General features: G+C 46.2%; 1 protein-coding gene and 1 pseudogene across 5 annotated transcripts in view; one reads left to right on the top strand and one right to left on the bottom strand.

Annotated features, from left to right (window-relative positions):
• The window catches only part of LOC146194041 (uncharacterized), a 267,564-nt gene that overhangs the window by 108,392 nt on the left and 141,052 nt on the right, over positions 1-18,120 (bottom strand). The gene's annotated exons all lie outside the window — the stretch shown is intronic.
• Positions 6,473-7,873, top strand: LOC146194044 (mitochondrial 2-oxodicarboxylate carrier pseudogene; annotated as a pseudogene).

Raw genomic sequence — 18,120 nt, forward strand, 5'->3', positions numbered from 1 at the left:
AGCACTACACGTCATAGCACTACAACGGAGCCTAGCGCCTTTCCCTACTTGTTTCTCCGCCACCCTTCTCCTTGGCTTTTCTTCTTCGAAAGTAAAACCGTGTTTATAACCCCGCCAGTGTTGATCGCGTTGCCCAGACGAAGACAAGTCCCCTTGCCGAAACGTTGTCTCGGCTTGCGAACTGAGGCTCCCCCTCTACGCTTGTTCATTGCTCTTTCATACTGTGAAGACATGTTCTTTCGCTCGCTCGGCCCTGAAAAAATATATGGTGTTATTTGAATGATGATTACGTCAAAAAATACGGAGCACAAGCTCAAAATGGTACTTGAGTATTGTTTACGCTAATTTACTTCGCTACTTTAAGAAATTTACACATTCCGGTTTAATTAACAACAACAAAGTACCTTAAGTACCTTAATTACACAAAACACGGCGAAGAGCGCACACTGCCTGGACTCACATCCCCTTGTCCTGCCAAGCGCCCAGCAGCCACTCCTCTGACAGAGGTCCAAACGCTTCAATGAAACTGCACTTTCTGTTCACGCGCATGCACAGAGAAAACCAATAATTATGTGGTCTCGGGGTGTTTTAGCATTCCGCCAGTCCAATTAAGTACAAGTACCTGCGTGTGGAAGCCACCTTTAAGCGAAGTTTATGTAGCAAGCATGCATGATGGCGAAGAATTTCAAGCGGAACATAAAATGTCAGTGTTCGATCGAGTCTTCTTAGACGGATGTGTCGGGCTTCTGACTGAGCCCAACAAGCTGCTGTATGTATTTTTCATACAGTTCGTAAGAACACACGTGGTATTCACTCTTGCAAAAGACCGTTACTTTATTTATTTATTTTCGACACCTTCAAGCACCGAGGCATTACAGATGGGAGTGGGCAAGCAAACATCGCAAGATTTTGTTTTTTTGTTACAGGCGGCACAACAACGTAGTTAAAATGTCGCAACATACAGTATTCGAAGCAGTCAAGGAAATACGGAAAAAAAATTCCAGAAACAACAACTGTAACAAATAAAACACAAGAAGCTGAACAAACATACCAAAAAAATAATAAAAAAACGAAGAAAATTATACAGCATAAAGAAACTAATGATTCGCATCAGATAAAAACGTCGTCATCAGAGCCTGACGATAGGCAGCATAATCCCGTATACAAGCCACGGCAGCGGGAAGGTGGTTCCACTCTTTCGATGTGCGAGGAATGAAAGAATACAAAAAAGTGTTAGTACGGCAAAAAAATAGATCCAGTCTCATGTTAATGGTCAACACGAGAATAGCGATAGGGGGTGTAGCGATAAAACGAGAGTGCAATAACTTGCGATGATAAATTTTGTGATAAAAAGCATAGGCGCAAAAAGTTTCTACGTTGTGCGAGAGACGGTAAGTAAAGATTAGATGAGGGCACTGAGGGCACTTTTTGCTTCAGCATCGGCCTGTTCATTTTCATGGAGCCTGCAGTGGGCAGGGATCCATTGAAACATTATCCTGTGGACCTGCAGTCGGGAAAATGTAAGGGCTCTAGACGTTGAGTGCCAGTGATCGGTAAGCGATGTGGCGTAAGAAAATTTCAAAAATTGGCAATGCATTTGAGGCCGTGAATATACTCCATTTCTGAGGTGGTTCCCCACATATGTAACGAATAGATTTCCAAAGGACTACAAGTTCAGCAGAGGTTGACATAGAAGTATGGCCCAAAAGGAAACGGAGAGTCATTTTCTAAGCCAGTATGGCCACAGCTGCAGCGGATGCCTGTGCTTACACAGATCCGTCAGTGTATACGTGAATATAATTATGATATTCTGACCAGATGTGCGTCAGAGTAAGTTGTTCGAGCCCACTAAGTGGCCCCATTGCTTTATTCAGTATCCCGGGAACACGTAGGTGCTCCGAAGGTTAATCACCCCCCATGGTGGTTCGTTGGGCTAGGGACTCCTCCCTGCGGAACTCCCCGACTGACCTAATAGGGAATCTCCACCAGGTGTAGTCATGTAAATAGAGTGGCCTTTGAGATAGCTCACAATTCACAGGTAGAGCCAGCCACCACCTCCCAAACCGTCATGTCCATCGAAAACAAAATCATGGAAGACGTTGTCGTAAGACCCCTTTATATCTAAAAAGACAGCAGCTACTAGTCGATGGTGACGCTTTTCGTGTCCTAATGTCGCCACAAGGTCGATGACACTGTCAATGGAAGAGCGTCCCCGACGAAATCCAGTCATCATATTCAGATAAAGATCATAAGTTTCTAGAAACCACTCACGTCCAGCCAGCACCATTCGTTTCATAATGTTTCCAACACAGCTTGCTGGGAAAACTGGCCGGTATGAAGTAAGCTTGAAAGGGGGCTATCCAGACTTAAAAAAAAACCAGGCGGCTAATCTTCCAGTGTTCAGGAACAGTATTAGAAGCCCATATGTCATTGAAGTAAACAAGTAGCGCAGTTCGACCATCCTTGCCTAGCTTTAATAAAGTTGAATAATAAATCCCGTCATGACTAGGCGCAGACTAATGCCGACAAGAGGCAAGTGCGGCGTCTAATTCAGATATTGAAAAGGGCAAGTCGTATTGTTCTTTCGGTGACGTTAGCGCAAACACCTCTGAAACTGGTGACTGTGCCTGTGGTGTTGTGTCCGCATTCATTTTAGAGAAATCTGCTACGTCAACTTCATTGCGGTGTTGATAAAGGTCCAGGGCACTGAAAGGCTGCCTTCCTTGCGGAGGTGAGCGCAAGCTTCTCGTAACATGTCAGATACGTGACAGTGGCTTATGGGGATCCAGTGATGAGTAGAACTGTCCCCAGCGTTGTCATCTTAACCTTCTCAGTGTGGCGTAAAACATGCCGTTGAGCTCGGCGAGAATGGGCGAGATCGTACGCGGATTTCGTTCTTCTGTACTTCCTTTCAGCCCACCGATGGATCGCGCGAAGCCTCTCTAATTACACGTAGATTCTAGACACTGACGCAGGCATACAGCACAACGAGTGTTCTCGCTGAGAGAGGACGTAATCAGGCCCTCTATTTGCGATGGTGACTGGAGGGGAACGCAGTAAGTCTCCACAGATGTCCTAAATGCGGGCAAGTTTGTGCATTGCACGCGAGACGAAGTGGTAGCTGCGAACCACTTGATGCATAGGTAAGTAGGTATGTGAGCACTCCCATGCGTTTCCACATCACTGCACCAATGAACAAAGGGGTAGAGGCTTCTGGAAGCGAACGCCACATCCAAGCAGCTGCTGTAGGTTGTTCCACGTAGAAACGTTGGTGAGTTGTCGTTTATATTGACGAGATCTTGCGTATACATAACATCTGCAGGTCTCTTCCTCGCTTGCTCATTATGGCACTGCCCCACTGAGGGTGGTGAGCATTAAAGTCATCCACAATAGTATGAGAAGCTGTATAGTTCTGGATCGTTCACAATAGATATGACTGCTTCAAGCCATCTCTGGATAGAATATAAGCTCCAGTTCAAGAAAAGACATCTTTTTAGGGTTAATGTCAAACAAATGTAGTGACGTATGCTGTGGAGCTGTAGCGAACACTGTCTTGACGTATACACACCAACACTTTGCATATTTCGTCGGCTTCTCGAGACCACAGCAGAACATATTCAGAATGGCGGAAGGCATACGGCATATTGGGTTCAGAGATCCCAATCACAGGAAAGCGGTAGTTATGTCTCCGCTTTCGTAGGTCACTAAGACGGCCACGCAGGGCTCGGGCATTGCACTGCTTCACTGCACTGCGGCGCATGAGGTGGCGTTAGTTCGTTGCGCCATTTTGAATTATTGCAATACCGCCAAGAGCGGCTCAAATGCGTCTAAAACCTGAGCAGAAAACTTTACTGTTTGCATGTTGATCGTAGAGAGCAGCCGCATTAAACGCATAAGTTGTCTAGCATTTCTTTCACCTGCTGGTTGTCGAGGTTTTTGGTATTTTCAACCTGTGCGGTAACCAAACTGGGGTAAGGCATAACGATGAACTTTGGTGGTAGAGCAGGCCACTCAATACCAGAAAAGGCATATAGACAACACCTTATGAGTAAGCCTTTTCATTGCCTGCGACATTGCAACCAGATTCTTCTTATTGGGATTAGGCTAAAGTTGCTGTGTCACCTGAGCTGACGTCAACTAAGGTTGACTTACTCAGAGTAGACTTCATTTCTGATTCCTTGAGTCGGCGACGGGAACGGCACTTGCGGCCACGAATAGACTCAGCCGCTTCTTAATGAGTGAATTGTCTGTCGCCATCTTCTTTTGCTATAAGTCTTTAATTCCGCATTTTCGTGCAGTCCTTAGCCGTCGTTTCATGCGCACCCTAGCAAAAGTAAAACGCAATATCAGCCACCCTAAACGCTTCAGTATAGTCACAGCTAACAAAAAACTGCGGGCTGTTGTCTGCCGGGACGCCATCTGCGTGCTTCTGGACAAACTTGCGTCTTGTATAGCATCGCCATGCTCAGCGCTGTTCGTAAAACCTGACAGCTTAAGGAGAGCGAGAATCACAAAGGGAGGGAAAGCTATATCCAAGATACTTTTGCCGGAAATACTAAGCTGATGTGAGCGCCGACAACCTTGTTTTAGAACAGAACTTATGATATTTATTGCACTAACACACGTTAGCATCTAAAAACCCCCAGAGTTGCATTTCAAGCATCCGTTTATGACCTGGCTGGTGGCACTTCAAACCGCTTTGCTCTATTTTTTAAGTTGCATGCCTTTAATTTTGTAATACTTCTCGTGATAATCGCTGTTGGGGAATCTATGAAGCATGGACAAGTAAACAAAGAACTCTGCTACCGCATGCACTCACAGGTCGGATTTAGCATAAATTTATGGAAACGGCATTCTTTCTTTCACATACAAGGGCTTAGTTTAAATACTCCAAGTCGTATTTAGAAGAGTTTTTATTGTTCTGTCACATAAATATGGCAAACGTTGCTAGCTTCAGTGGGGATTGTAATGCAATTCGTCCTGACTAACGGAACCGAGGGAGAGAACACTACTTGTTACTTTTTATTTGTTGGTAGCAGGCTTTTCGCTCGAGGGCCAGCTGGTATTGCAGCTGGTACGAGGTGTAGCAAGCGCTAGGTTTCAGTTTCTTCTGCTTGCGCCTTGTAGACAAGCACACAGGTGAAAAAGACGCCCTCAACAAGATCTGATGCACTGTTGCACTTTCATTGTGTTACCCACTGAGACATTGGTGTGCCATGATACCCATTCAGAGAACCAGTGATTTTTTAAAGGATAGAACTGAAGCCTGTTTGCAGCGAGGAAACGTCTATTTCCTCTTCAGTGGTGATAGTCAAGCATTGCTTATTGCACGGGACCCGAAATTGAAGGAATTTTTTGCGATTACCACCGCAAAACGCCTGCCTTAAAGAAGTTATTTCTTCATTCATGCATCCCTTTTCCGCTATAACTTGTTCATTTTCACAGCAATTGAAGAAATGTGAATGAAGGAAATGTATGCTTCTAGTCTAGCGCATTGCAAAAAATGCATTAACGCTGCCTGTGTTTCAGTCTCATGTCAAAGCATAAGAACCTCGTCGGCACATCAAGCTGTTGTGTGCCGCACGCCTCGCAGAGATCGGTAAAATGTGGCTAAAGAAATGTTGACGGTTGAAGATCGACATACCTGATAACTAGCTTGGTTAAGACACGCTGTACACTGTCTGTGGATTTAAAGTCAATGGTTATTACGGGTAATCAATGCAAGGGGAAAAGTGTAATCTTACTGTTTCACGTGACCAGCAAGTGACGTCATATCTATGTCCTATAGTCATGTGACCGAACAGGATTTGATGTTACCTGACGAATTTGGCGGGCGTGTCTTGTGAGGTTACGCCGCATCGATGAGGTACTCCGGGCGCGGTCGCGTCAGTGTGCGGCTGTTCTTCAAAGAGTCCGAACGTGCGTTTGAGGCAAGGCCGGACTCTTCGCGGAAACTAGGTGTATGCAGCTAAGCATGGCCAATGAGGTTTCGTTACCCAAACTGATCGTTGCTTAGGAGTCCAACACTTTTATTAGCGTACAAACTACCCCATTCCCACTTTAAATTCACAGACGGCAGTGTAGTGCTGTGTGTCAGCAGTTCCTCTATTTCACATGGGGGAATACGCAGCCTGGTTCTGCTTTCGACGACTGACTAAAGAGTGCAAGAACGTAAAACACTGTACGTAACCTCACCGGGCCAGTAAATAATTATCTGGCATGAGTCGAAATGCTTATCGCATCGGTAGTACAATTTTTCTGTGTCCACAAAAGCATACGGCGCGAAGGACAAGGACAAAAGAGATACATAGGCGACAGGACCAGCGCCACTGTCCGGTCATAGGCGTATCTCCTTTGTCCTCGGCCTTCGCGCCGTGTTCTTTTGTGGCTCACGAATTAACTAGTCCAAACAAGTGTTATTTTCTTGTATACCATGCAGAGAAGCGGTCATTAGATCAACGGCACCAGAGTCATGTCGGAGCACCTGGATATTTACAAGCTGTCGCGAGAAGCCGCCATTGAGACATCATCGGGTGGCTTAGCGGCCTTCATCGAAGTTTGCCTCATGCACCCCCTCGATGTGGTCAAGACACGCTTTCAGGTGCAAACGGACAAGTTTCGCCCTGGTGAACTGCCATACACTTCAATAGCCGACTGCTTTCGGCGCATGATTCGTAACGAGGGCTTCCTCTCCATCTACAAGGGCATCTGGCCACCAATGCTGGCTGAAACACCTACGCGAGCAGCCAAATTCTTCACCTTCGAGAAAAGCAGAACAGTGTTTACCTTCGGCGGCCCTCAGACGGTCGCCAGTCTTTCCTTGGCGGGATTACTGGCTGGTCTCATCGAAGGGGCATTCGTTAACCCCTTCGAAGTTGTCAAGGTGCGTCTACAGACGGACAAGCACACAGTCACGAGTCAGCCAAGCACGTTCGCCGTAACCAGAGCCATCTATCGGAAAGGCGGGTTCGGACTTCGTGGCTTGAATTTGGGACTGACTTCGACCATGATTCGCAACGGTCTTTTCAACATGTTCTATCTGGGCTTCTACTTTGCAGTCAAGGATAAGCTGCCGAAGGTGGAGAACGAAGTATCCATTTTCGCCATGCAGCTTGGGACGGCGTTCGTCGCGGCTACAGGAGCGTCCTTGATCAACACACCGTTCGACGTAGCCAAGAGTCGAATCCAAGGCCTGCAGCCTGGTCCACCAGGAACGATTAAGTACAGGACGTGTCTGCAGTGCATGCACACTGTGTTCATCGAGGAAGGTTTCTTCGCTTTTTACAAAGGCCTCGCACCTAAGGTTCTTAGACTTGGTACTGGTGGAGCTATCACGATGGTTGTGTACGAATACGTGCGCGAGTACCTTAGGAAGGAATTTTTGGACTGATGGCGTCTTCAACGTGGCCCATATGTGTTTTGGTTTCAGTACCATCTTTGATCCCTGACACACAATGGGCAAGGAATCTGTTTGGCCGGCTCAGCTATCATCAGTCGGATCTTAATACTTACGTGAGATGTAAACTGACCTGCCATATATTGTTAGAACCGTACCGTTAGTACTGTAGCTTTGTTTAGAACTAGTTGCTGTTGCGAAGTATTCCGTTATCTAAGAAGCATCTATATAATTAATAAACTCATCACCATTTGCTTGCGTGAAGGGCCGACACATCCTTAATATTGGGTTCCGCATATAACACTACTCAGTAGAAACACGAATATAATGAGTTCTCGTGCCACGTGAATATGCACACGGAATTTCCCTTTGGATGTAAGTCTGCAGATGTCTAAGTGGGCATTTGTAGAATACAGCTCTAACTGCGACATTGTTGTTTGAATTGCTCCGTCAAGATCCGACAAAGCAATCATTGAAGTGAAGGTGAAGTACGTTATAAGGAAAAGCTGTACTCAGCTTTGCCGCGCAATTGTAATTTGTTATTCCCTCGCTGCTGGCAATGCGCCAATACACTGCAGGGTTTTCGATCGCTAGGCAAAAATAGTAGATTTTAGAGCTAGCTAGCTTACATACTTTGAACGTAACTTCTGAATTCGGCGGCGTCACTTTGATTTAGTGTCGACGAATATGACACTGACTGTAGGGAGAAATGCCGGTGATATCCTTGCTGAGAACAAAAGCCCTTCTCTTCAGGCTGGAACTCTCGAGTTCACAGGGGTGCGGGCGAATGACCGTGAGCTCTTCACGAGGTCCCATCTCGTCTTCCCCTTACTTCCCCATTCGCCGAAAGTCGGCGAATGACGTTCAAGCCACCGCAAGGTAAAACTAGGACTTATTCGCTCTGGTGGTGATTTGGGTAGTCCGCGTGTAGTGTGTTCACTCTAAAACACCATCGGAGTGGATGTGAATCGGTTGTGTTCAAACCGGAGTTCTCGTCGTCAGTAGCCGCGCGTCCTAATGACCGCGGTGAGTGCTTTCGCTCACTGTAATCAGGTTCCAGTAAGGTTAAATATCCGACATATTTTGCCTTATAGCTCTAGAGTTGGCGATCAGCAAAAGCTGATCGCGAGGACCCCGGGATAGAGAAGTTATCGACATTCGAGATCGAGGACTTCGACCACCAAGGCCGGTTCTTCAGTGGTTCGTTTTAAATTAAAGAAAACATTTCGCCGTCACAGGTGGCGATCCTCATGACGTTTTAGTGATGCCCGAAAATCTGGCTTCAACCTCATGCGTAACTTTACGTCAAGCGAAGTCCTCTGTCGGTAAATCGTCTTTTGAGACTGAGGCTTTTTCCAGTTAGCGCCTTTACTCTGATGAGCACTTGTTCCGAACCGGAGTTTAAGTGCACCGTCATGATTCCCATAGCCGATTTTCGGGATTCGGCGCCCCCTTTAGAAGTACCGCATGATGCGGCCGACTCTAAGCAACTGGTGGGCCTAGTTCCCTTCAGCCTCCCTTTAAAAGACGGGTGTTCTTGAGAACAGTCCTTTTACCATTCATTGCATTACTCTTGTTAGTGAATATGCTGTTAGTTATATAATTAACCTCAATGGCTGGAATGAGACTACTGAACTGCCTTGCAGATGATCTACCGTATCCTTTAGCTAAATTTTCTTTTCGTTAACCTCTTCTTCTACAAGTGAGGAGTAGGACGTTCTCTCTCTCCACTTTCCAGTCTGTGAACTGCGGCAGGTAGCAGGGGGCTTTTTGGTGTTTAACAGTGCAAGGTGATAAGTGTAGTGTTCAGACCTCTAAGCCGTACGCCACAATATTGTTACGGGGAAGACTTACAGTCTGAAAGCTGACCGCACAACTAACGTTGATGAGGGCACCGATTTCACAACACTCAGCGTCGTCGTCTTCTCGGAGTCTGTTGCACTTCTTCATCCTCATCACGAACAGCGAATACAGCTAAGTAACACTACCCCCCCCCCCCCCCCCGCGGGGAAAGCACAGTCCCGGTGCGGTCTATGTTAGCGAAATAGAACGTTGATAATAGGGCTTCAGACGGGGCACATGGACTATTTCGGAGGTTGGAGCTGTGGACGGGGACTTCGGAAACACAGATTCAACTTCGTAGGTGTGACGCCGGTCACGGGGCGCAAAACACGGTAAGGGCCAGTGTAACGAGGCTAAAGTTTTTCACACGAGCCCACTCGACGTCACGGGAGCCACAGCAAAACGAGAGATCCAGGAGTGTAGTGGACATCACGGTGGCGGCTGTCGTACCGGAACTTTTGGGAGTCTTGGGATGCAGAGAGCCTGGCACGAGCTATCCGGCGGGCATCATGAGCGCAGGCGACGGCATTACTGGCGTAAGTACTGGTGGCGTCTGCCGCGGCTGGGAGGTGTCGAAGGGTAGTAACGGGTGTCGGCCAAATAATAAATAAAATGGGGAGTATCCAGCGGTAGAATGACCAGATGAATTGTAGGCAAATGTTACAAAAGGGAGATGAACGCCCCAATCTCAATGGTCGTCAGACACATACATGGCCAGCATGTCTGTGAGGATATGGTTTAGACGTTCCGTGCGGCCGTTGGTCTGGGGGTGACAGGCGGTGGTGAATTTACCGTATTACCGTGAATTTACCGGTTACCGTAATACGAGGACGTTATACGGTAACCAGAGCCTTCGTTTTACTTTACCATGCATATTAAATCATTATAGCATACACAACCCAAACATCTTTACCGTGTCAATTAAGGACTTTAGGCTATATTTTATCAATTCCGCACTGTCTCTCTGTACTTTCCGTTCCTTGCCTTAAACATTATTACAATAATAGTCACTTCATTTTCATTACGTTCTGCCATATTTCGTGCATGCTGTTACACTATTGAGGGTCGTTAATTTACTGTGCTGTTTTTTAACTTGCTGTTTCATTTGTATATATGTGCTCTTTCCGTGCTTCAAAATTTTCATGTTATATATGTAGATATTCGCCTTAACGTCACACGTCCTGTTGCTCTGCCATTACTGGGCCTCGGGCATCTCTCAAGCTATCGCTGTAGCTTTTGGCCCGAGGCCCATTTCCTGTATATTACTGGAAATAAAATTTTTTTCAATTCAATGTTCAATTCAATTTGTGGCGGACGAAGCACGAATGGAGAATTTCGTCAACCACTCGCGACAAGAAACAGCGGCCACGGTCAGTTAGTAGGAGCACTATGATGAAGAATCACATTTTCTAGAAGGAAGTCAGCGACGTCTGTGGCGCAGCTGGTCGGGATGGCTCGGGTAATAGCGTACCGAGTAGCGTAATCGGTGGCGACGGCGATCCATTTGTTCCCCGAGGCGGAAACTGGAAAGGGGCTAAGGAGAACAACGCCTATACGGGAAAACGGGTCAATCGGTATGGGTATCGGCTGCATATGACCTGAAGGCAAAATTGTGGGCTTCTTCCGACGCTGACACAGTTCACATGCGGCAATGTACTGCTGAACGGAGTGCTAGAGCCCCGGCCAGTAGAAACGTCGGCGCAGGCTGCCGTATGCGCGAGAGACACCCAGGTGGCTAGCTGTGGGAGCATCATGGAACTGCTCAAGGATGGGGGAACGCAGGTGTTGGGGAACGACGAGCAAAAGGTCTGTGCCATCTGGTCGCATGTTACAATATTCGTAGCAATATTCTTGACAAGATGCATTGAAAGTAATATACTGAAAAAAAAAATTGGTATACTTTTTCAGCAACGTGTATATTGAGCGCTATACACCGCATTTCTCGGGGGTTTTTCAAGCCCAAAATTCTTCACTGTCTCATCACCTGATTCACAATATCAACTGCGCATGGCGTCGTAGCGGTGCATGACTGAACAAAGTATACGTGGGGCCTTCCAGAAATCGCGGAAGTTGCAGGCTCTTCCACGTTCACGTCATGTCAAGCCTGCTAAACTCTATCGCAGGCACACTTAACGGCTTATTTTCTCTACATATTGTGAAATATATAGGATAACATGCAACTTTAACCAAGTGAAAAATGGTCACTGCAGCTAGCTGGGTAGAATAAACGATATGTTGATGCGAAAGCACTCATATACGACCGACAGAGCCGAGCAAACGTCTTGCTTATTCGTCACTCGTTGCTATGCATAGGAGCTGAGACGCCTACTGTTTTCTATCCACCGAATCGGCGAGTGGGGCAATAACGTACCCAAGAGATACTGCGGTGGCAGTAATCACCCTCTTTTCGCCTCTGGCTTTCCATTTGCTTGTACGGCATCAATAGCAAAACATCACGTGTCGTCAGATGATCGGATCAAAACTTCGACGCAACCTTTCTTTGTGCAGCGTTCCAGACGCTCATCATCAGCCGGACAATACCCACTGCATGACGGAGGCATTTAACATATAACCCGCTTCCGTGCTAGCCACATCTACATTACCCTTGCGAACCTCTTAACCTCATCCGCTCACCTTGCTTTCTGCTGCCCCCTGCTGCACTTTCCTTCCCTTGGAATCCAATTCGTTACTCCTAGCGACCATATTTTATCCTCTCTTCGCACTACATGTTCTGCCCTTGCCATTTTCTCCTTGATTTCGACTAGAATGAATGCAACTCGAGATAGTTCTCTGATCCACTTTGCATACTTCCTATCCCAGCATTACAACCGCCATTTTTTCGCTATCTAGCCCTCTTCTTAGTGCTCAGCTTAACCATAACTCTTTTCGTTGGCCTCTATGTTTCAGCCCCATAGATGAGGTGAGTACCAGAAAGATGCAGCTGCTGTTATACACTTTTTTCTTGAGTGATCCGGGTTGGTTGCCAATTAAAATCTGTGAGTACTTACCAAATTCGCTCCATCCCAATCTCATTCTCCATGTGATTTCACTTTCGTGGTCTGGATTTGCAGTTGATACTGTCCTAAGTAGACATTTTCGCCCACCACTTCCAGTGCTTCGCTACCTATTGTAAACAGCTGTTTCTTTCCGATACTAATGAACATTACCTCAGATTTTTCAATATGTGGTTATTAATTTTAGGAGAAATCTTTCTGCTTTTTCTGCCTAGGTCACCAATCATCTCTTGCAGTTTGTCCCCTGAGTTACTTAGCAAGGCAATGTAATGAGCGAATCGCAGATTACTGAGGCATTCTCCAACAATCCTTATTCCTATCTGCTCTCATTCCAAATCTCTGAATACATCCTTTAAGCAAGCTGTGAATAGTAATGCAGAGATCGCGTCTCCTTACCTCGCACCTTAATTTTTGGTTGGTTGGTTGGTTGGTTTGTGGGGTTTAACGTCCCAAAGCGACTCAGGCTATGAGAGACGCCACCTTAATTTTTGTAAATTGTATTTATTTCTTTACACATAGCGGCTGCACAGCAACCATCATCATCATCATAATCATCAGCCGGACTATACCCACTGCAGGGCTAAGGCCTCCCCTCCAATCAACCCGGTCCTGGGCTAGCTGCATCTACTTGACCCCTGCGAATTTCTTAATCTCATCCACCCAGCTGATTTTCTGCCGCCCCCCGCTACGCTTACCTTGCCTTGGAATCCAATTTATTACTCTTAGAAATCATTGGTTATCCTCTCTCCGAACTACAAGTCCTGGCCATATGCCCGTTTCTTATTCTTGATTTCGACTAGAATGTCAGTAACAAGTTATTTCTCTGGCCCACTCTGCTAGCTTCCTAGCCACCTGCTACTTTCTTGGGCATATATATATATATATATATATATATATATATATATATATATATATATATATATATATATATATATATATATATATATATATATATATATATATATATATATATATATATATATACATTGCCACGTGCCTAGCGCCGCGCGGCCGCCGTGCTTGGTGCCCCGAGACCTTCCCTCTTGACAAAGAGCCCCTAGCTTCCACCCTAGCTATGGCAACGACACCGACCACCCCTACCACGACTGTCTTTTCCACCCCTTCGTCTTGTCTCATCCTTCAGACCCCACTTACACCTAAGCCATTTCACGGTGAGCAGTTCGAAGACGCCGAGGACTGGCTAGCTCACTACGAAAGGGTCGCGACATTTAACGGCTGGGACGACGCTGCAAAAATTCGAAACGTCTACTTCAGCCTTGAATACGCTGCTTGGACGTGGTTCGAGAACCGCGAGGCCACATTTTCTACGTAACCAGCCTTCCGAAGCCAGCTCCTCGGTGCGTACGCCAACAGTGATCGCCAAGAGAATGCGGAACGTGCCCTGACCTCTCGAGTTCAGCTTCCGAACGAAGGGGTCGCAATGTACGTTGAAGACGTCATGCGCCTTTGCCATCGCGCAGACCCGTCCATGAGGGAAGAGAAGAAGGTGCGGCACCTGATGCACGGCGTCAAATATCAGCTTTTTTCCGGCCTCGTGCGGAACCCGCCCACCACCGTCGCGACGTTTCTGTCTGAAGCTGTGATCATGGAGAAACTGCTACAGCAGCGATGCAGTCGGTATGCTCGGCCACTGAATTCCCTCTCCGTACCCCCGCCGACTAATCGCACCGACTACAATCCCGGTGTCACCCGTTAATAATTAGGGCAATTATTAACGATGCGCCCTGAACGGTGCGCACACTCCCAGACACCCTTAGAGTGAGTGGGGGCAGCTGTTCCGCTCGCTAAGGAGATGCCCTCGACCTGCGGGGTAAGCTCAGCCGGAATTCAACTACCTTGTAGTGACAGAAGGGGGCTGCCGTTTGGTGCCCAGCTGTCGCCGGTTCAAGCCAGAGTAAGGGTCGGAGTCAGAAGTAACAAACAACACAAACTTTATACACAGCAAGAGACGATACAAAGGAATTCACAAGAACACTTGAAATGCACAGACGAGAGGTTCACAGAATACAAACACTAAGCATGCAACTACAGAGGTATGCAATAACACAGAGGCTTTCAGCACAGTTCAAACACGAGATAGTCACATAAACAAACACCAAATTGTTCACCGGGCACTGTTGAAGTCCGACGCCTCGAGAGTCACGATGTGGCCGCCATACAAGACGAGCGCCGCTCTCTCGCAGGTCTGTGGGCTTGCCAGCAGCGGGTGATCCCCGGAAGGCGTAATTCCGTCTCCTCAACGGTAGGGTCCCGCAACTTCTTTCTCCTCACTGGTTGCTTCTCAGCGGGTTAAACGGCGATAGTTACTGAAAGGTGTCTCTGAACGTAACCTAAAGGAAACACACTCACTGAAGGCAAAAAATGGTTGCGGTGAAGGTAATTGAATAGTGTCAGCGTTGTCATGCTCTCACTTCATGGCTCTGTTCACGGCTGGTTTTGCGGCTTTTAAGAAATAAAAAGATAACATAATGCGACCTAAAGGAGAACAAACCCCAGGCGAGATATTAATAGCTTAATTTAACGTTACGATTTAAAAATAAATCAGAAAAAAATTTCACGACTTGAGAATGGAAGAAAGTTACGCTTACTGGATTCGAACCGATGTTTTATTCGCTCAGTGGGCAGGTAAGGAGCGCATATCCATTGCGCCACTGAAGGAACGTGTGTGGTATGCTTTAAATGCGCCCTTCTTCATTTTTACATTATTTCTGCTATCTGTCGCCAGGTGACGCTGCTTAGAGGACCCTACTATATATATACAATAGGTATAAGGTTTTGAGGGGTATTTGGAAAGGAATTATGGTGCCCGGACTTACTTTCGGAAACGCGGTTTTGTGCCTAAAATCAGAGGTACAGTCGACATTAGAAATAAATCAGAGATCCGTTGGACAATTAGCACTAGGTGCCCACGGCAAAACTACAAATGAGGCGGTACAGGGAGATATGGGCTGGGCATCTTTCGAAGTACGGGAAGCTCAGAGCAAAATATTATATCAGGAACGCCTGAGGAAATTGGACAGTAACAGATGGGCAGCTAAACTATTTAAATACCTGTACTTAGCGTGGACTCACAATGGAGGAAAAGAACTAGGAAACTAACTAGTAAGTATGCTAGTCACAAGGACGGAGAAATAAAGAGCATTAAGCAACCGGTGAAAAACACAGAAGGTAAAAATTGGATAAATTCGATGGAAAAGAAACAGAGTGTGGAATTATATCGTAAGTGGAAAATGCAGATCAGGAAGGAAGATTTCTTTGATAACTCAAGAGGCAGTGCCCTACTTTTCGAAGCTAGATCAGGGTACCTTAAAACACGCAGCTACAAAAAGAAATTTAACAATGGAGATGACACATGTGCTGTATGTGGAAACTCAAGGGAAACAATTGACCATATTATACTCGAATGTAATGGTATCCAGAATAGGTATTCAGAATAGGTATTCAGCTCTAACTGAGGATGGCGGCATTACCCTAGAGGCAAGGAACAATAATTTCAGAGATATCATTACTGAGTGCGCGGTAGAAGTAGGCGGTAGGATAGTTAGAGAGGATACCGGTAAGCTGTCTAAGGAGACGAAAGATTTGATTAAGAAACGGCAGAGTATGAAAGCTTCCAATCCAACAGACCAGATCGAATTGGCCGAGATATCAAAGCTAATCAATAAGCGCAAGGTGGCCGATATAAGGAAGTATAACATGGAGAAAATTGAGCATGCTGTAAAGAACGGGGGAAGCCTTAAAGCGGTAAAGAAGAAATTGGGCATAGGCAAAAACCAGATGTATGCGATAAGGGACAAGGCGGGCAACGTCATCACTAATATGGACAAGATAGTCAAAGTAGCCGAGGAGTTCTATACAGATCTCTACAGTAGCCAAAGTAGTCAGGACCGTAATGAGATTGGCGTCAGGGAAAAACAGTCAGACGTTCCACCAGTGACGAAGGACGAGGTCAAGAAAGCACTAGAAACTATGAAAAGGGGGAAATCAGCTGGAGAGGATCAGATAACTACAGATTTGCTGAAGGACGGGGGGGATATCGTGCTAGAAAAACTGGCCACCCTGTATACGCAGTGCCTGGTGTCATCGACGGTACCGGAAGCATGGAAGAATGCAAACATTATCCTCATTCACAAGAAAGGGGACTCTAAGGACCTTAAAAATTACAGACCAATCAGCTTACTGTCTGTTACGTATAAGGTATTTACTAAGGTAATCGCTAATAGAATCAGGACAACCTTAGACTGCAATCAAGCAAAGGATCAAGCAGGGTTTCGGAAACGGTACTCTACTATCGATCATATCCATACCATCAATCAGGTGATAGAAAAATGCGCGGAATATAACCAGCCCTTATACATAGCATTCATTGATTACGAAAAAGCATTCGACTCAGTTGAAACCTCGGCGGTGATGCAGGCATTGCGAAATCAGGGGGTAGACGAGCCGTACGTGAAAGTGCTGGAAGATATATATAGTGGCTGCACAGCAACCATAGTTCTGCATAAAGAAAGTAACAAAATTCCCATAAAGAAAGGTGTTAGGCAAGGAGACACAATCTCCCCAGTACTATTCACAGCTTGTTTAGAGGAAGTATTCAGAGACTTGGAATGGGAGCAGTTAGGGATAAGGCTAGATGGAGAATACCTCAGTAATCTGCGATTTGCTGATGACATTGCCTTGCTAAGCAACTCGGGAGATGAACTGCAAATAATGATTGATGACCTAGACAGGAAAAGTAGAAAGGTAGGCTTGAAAATCAATATGCAGAAGACTAAGGTAATGTTCAACAGCCTCGGGAAGGAACAGGAGTTTACATTAGGTAGCGAAATACTGGAAGTAGTAGGCGAATATATCTACTTAGGACAGGTAGTAACCGCAGATCCGGACCATGAAAAGGAAATAACAAGAAGAATAAGATTGGGATGGAGTGCATTTGGCAAGCACTCGCAGATTATGACTAGCAGCTTACCGGTATCGCTCAAGAGGAAAGTATACAACAGTTGCATCTTGCCTGTACTCACCTATGGGGCTGAAACGTGGAGGCTAACCAAGAGAGTTCTACTTAAGTTGAGGACAACCCAGAGGGCTATGGAACGAAAAATGGTAGGGGTAACATTAAGAGATAGAAAGCGTGCAGAGTGGGTCAGAGAAATAACTCAAGTTAACGACATTCTAGTGGAAATTAAGAAGAAGAAATGGACATGGGCAGGACATGTAGTGCGAAGAGAGGATAACCGATGGTCGCTGAGGGTAACAAACTGGATTCCAAGGGAAGGAAAGCGTAGCAGGGGGCGGCAGAAAGTTAGGTGGGCGGATGAGATTAAGAAGTTCGCAGGGGTCAAGTGGATGCAGCTAGCACAGAACCGGGTTAAGTGGAGAGATATGGGAGAGGCCTTCGCCCTGCAGTGGGTATAATCAGGCTGATGATGATGATGATGATGATGTAATGGTATCCATCCAGAAATTGATGCAGGCGCAGTAACTGCTCCTGAAGCTCTGGGGTTTAGAGATACCAGTGGCCGGGTGAATAAACTGGTGGTGGAAACTAGCAAAAAACGACTGGAAGATTGGTAGCTTAAGAGCAGAGAAGTTACATATTGTTAGTAATGTAGGAACAAAAAATTAATAAATAGAATGATGGTTTAGTTAACCATTCTAAATCAGTAATTAAGATACATGGAGAAAAATGAGCATGATAGCTACTGCTACCACCCCGTTTCAAAGGGGACGCTCCTATATTCCATCCATCCATCCATACTAAGGCTCCTCTATTTTTTTAAAGGTAGCGACAACTACACGAGCGCCCTCTCGAGGGGTCCAGGGGCAGCGCTAGCAGACGACGCGTGG

The sequence above is a fragment of the Amblyomma maculatum genome, chromosome 4, assembly GCF_055883805.1.
Source record: "Amblyomma maculatum isolate TAMU_Amacu chromosome 4, ASM5588380v1, whole genome shotgun sequence".
Classification (NCBI taxonomy): domain Eukaryota; kingdom Metazoa; phylum Arthropoda; class Arachnida; order Ixodida; family Ixodidae; genus Amblyomma; species Amblyomma maculatum.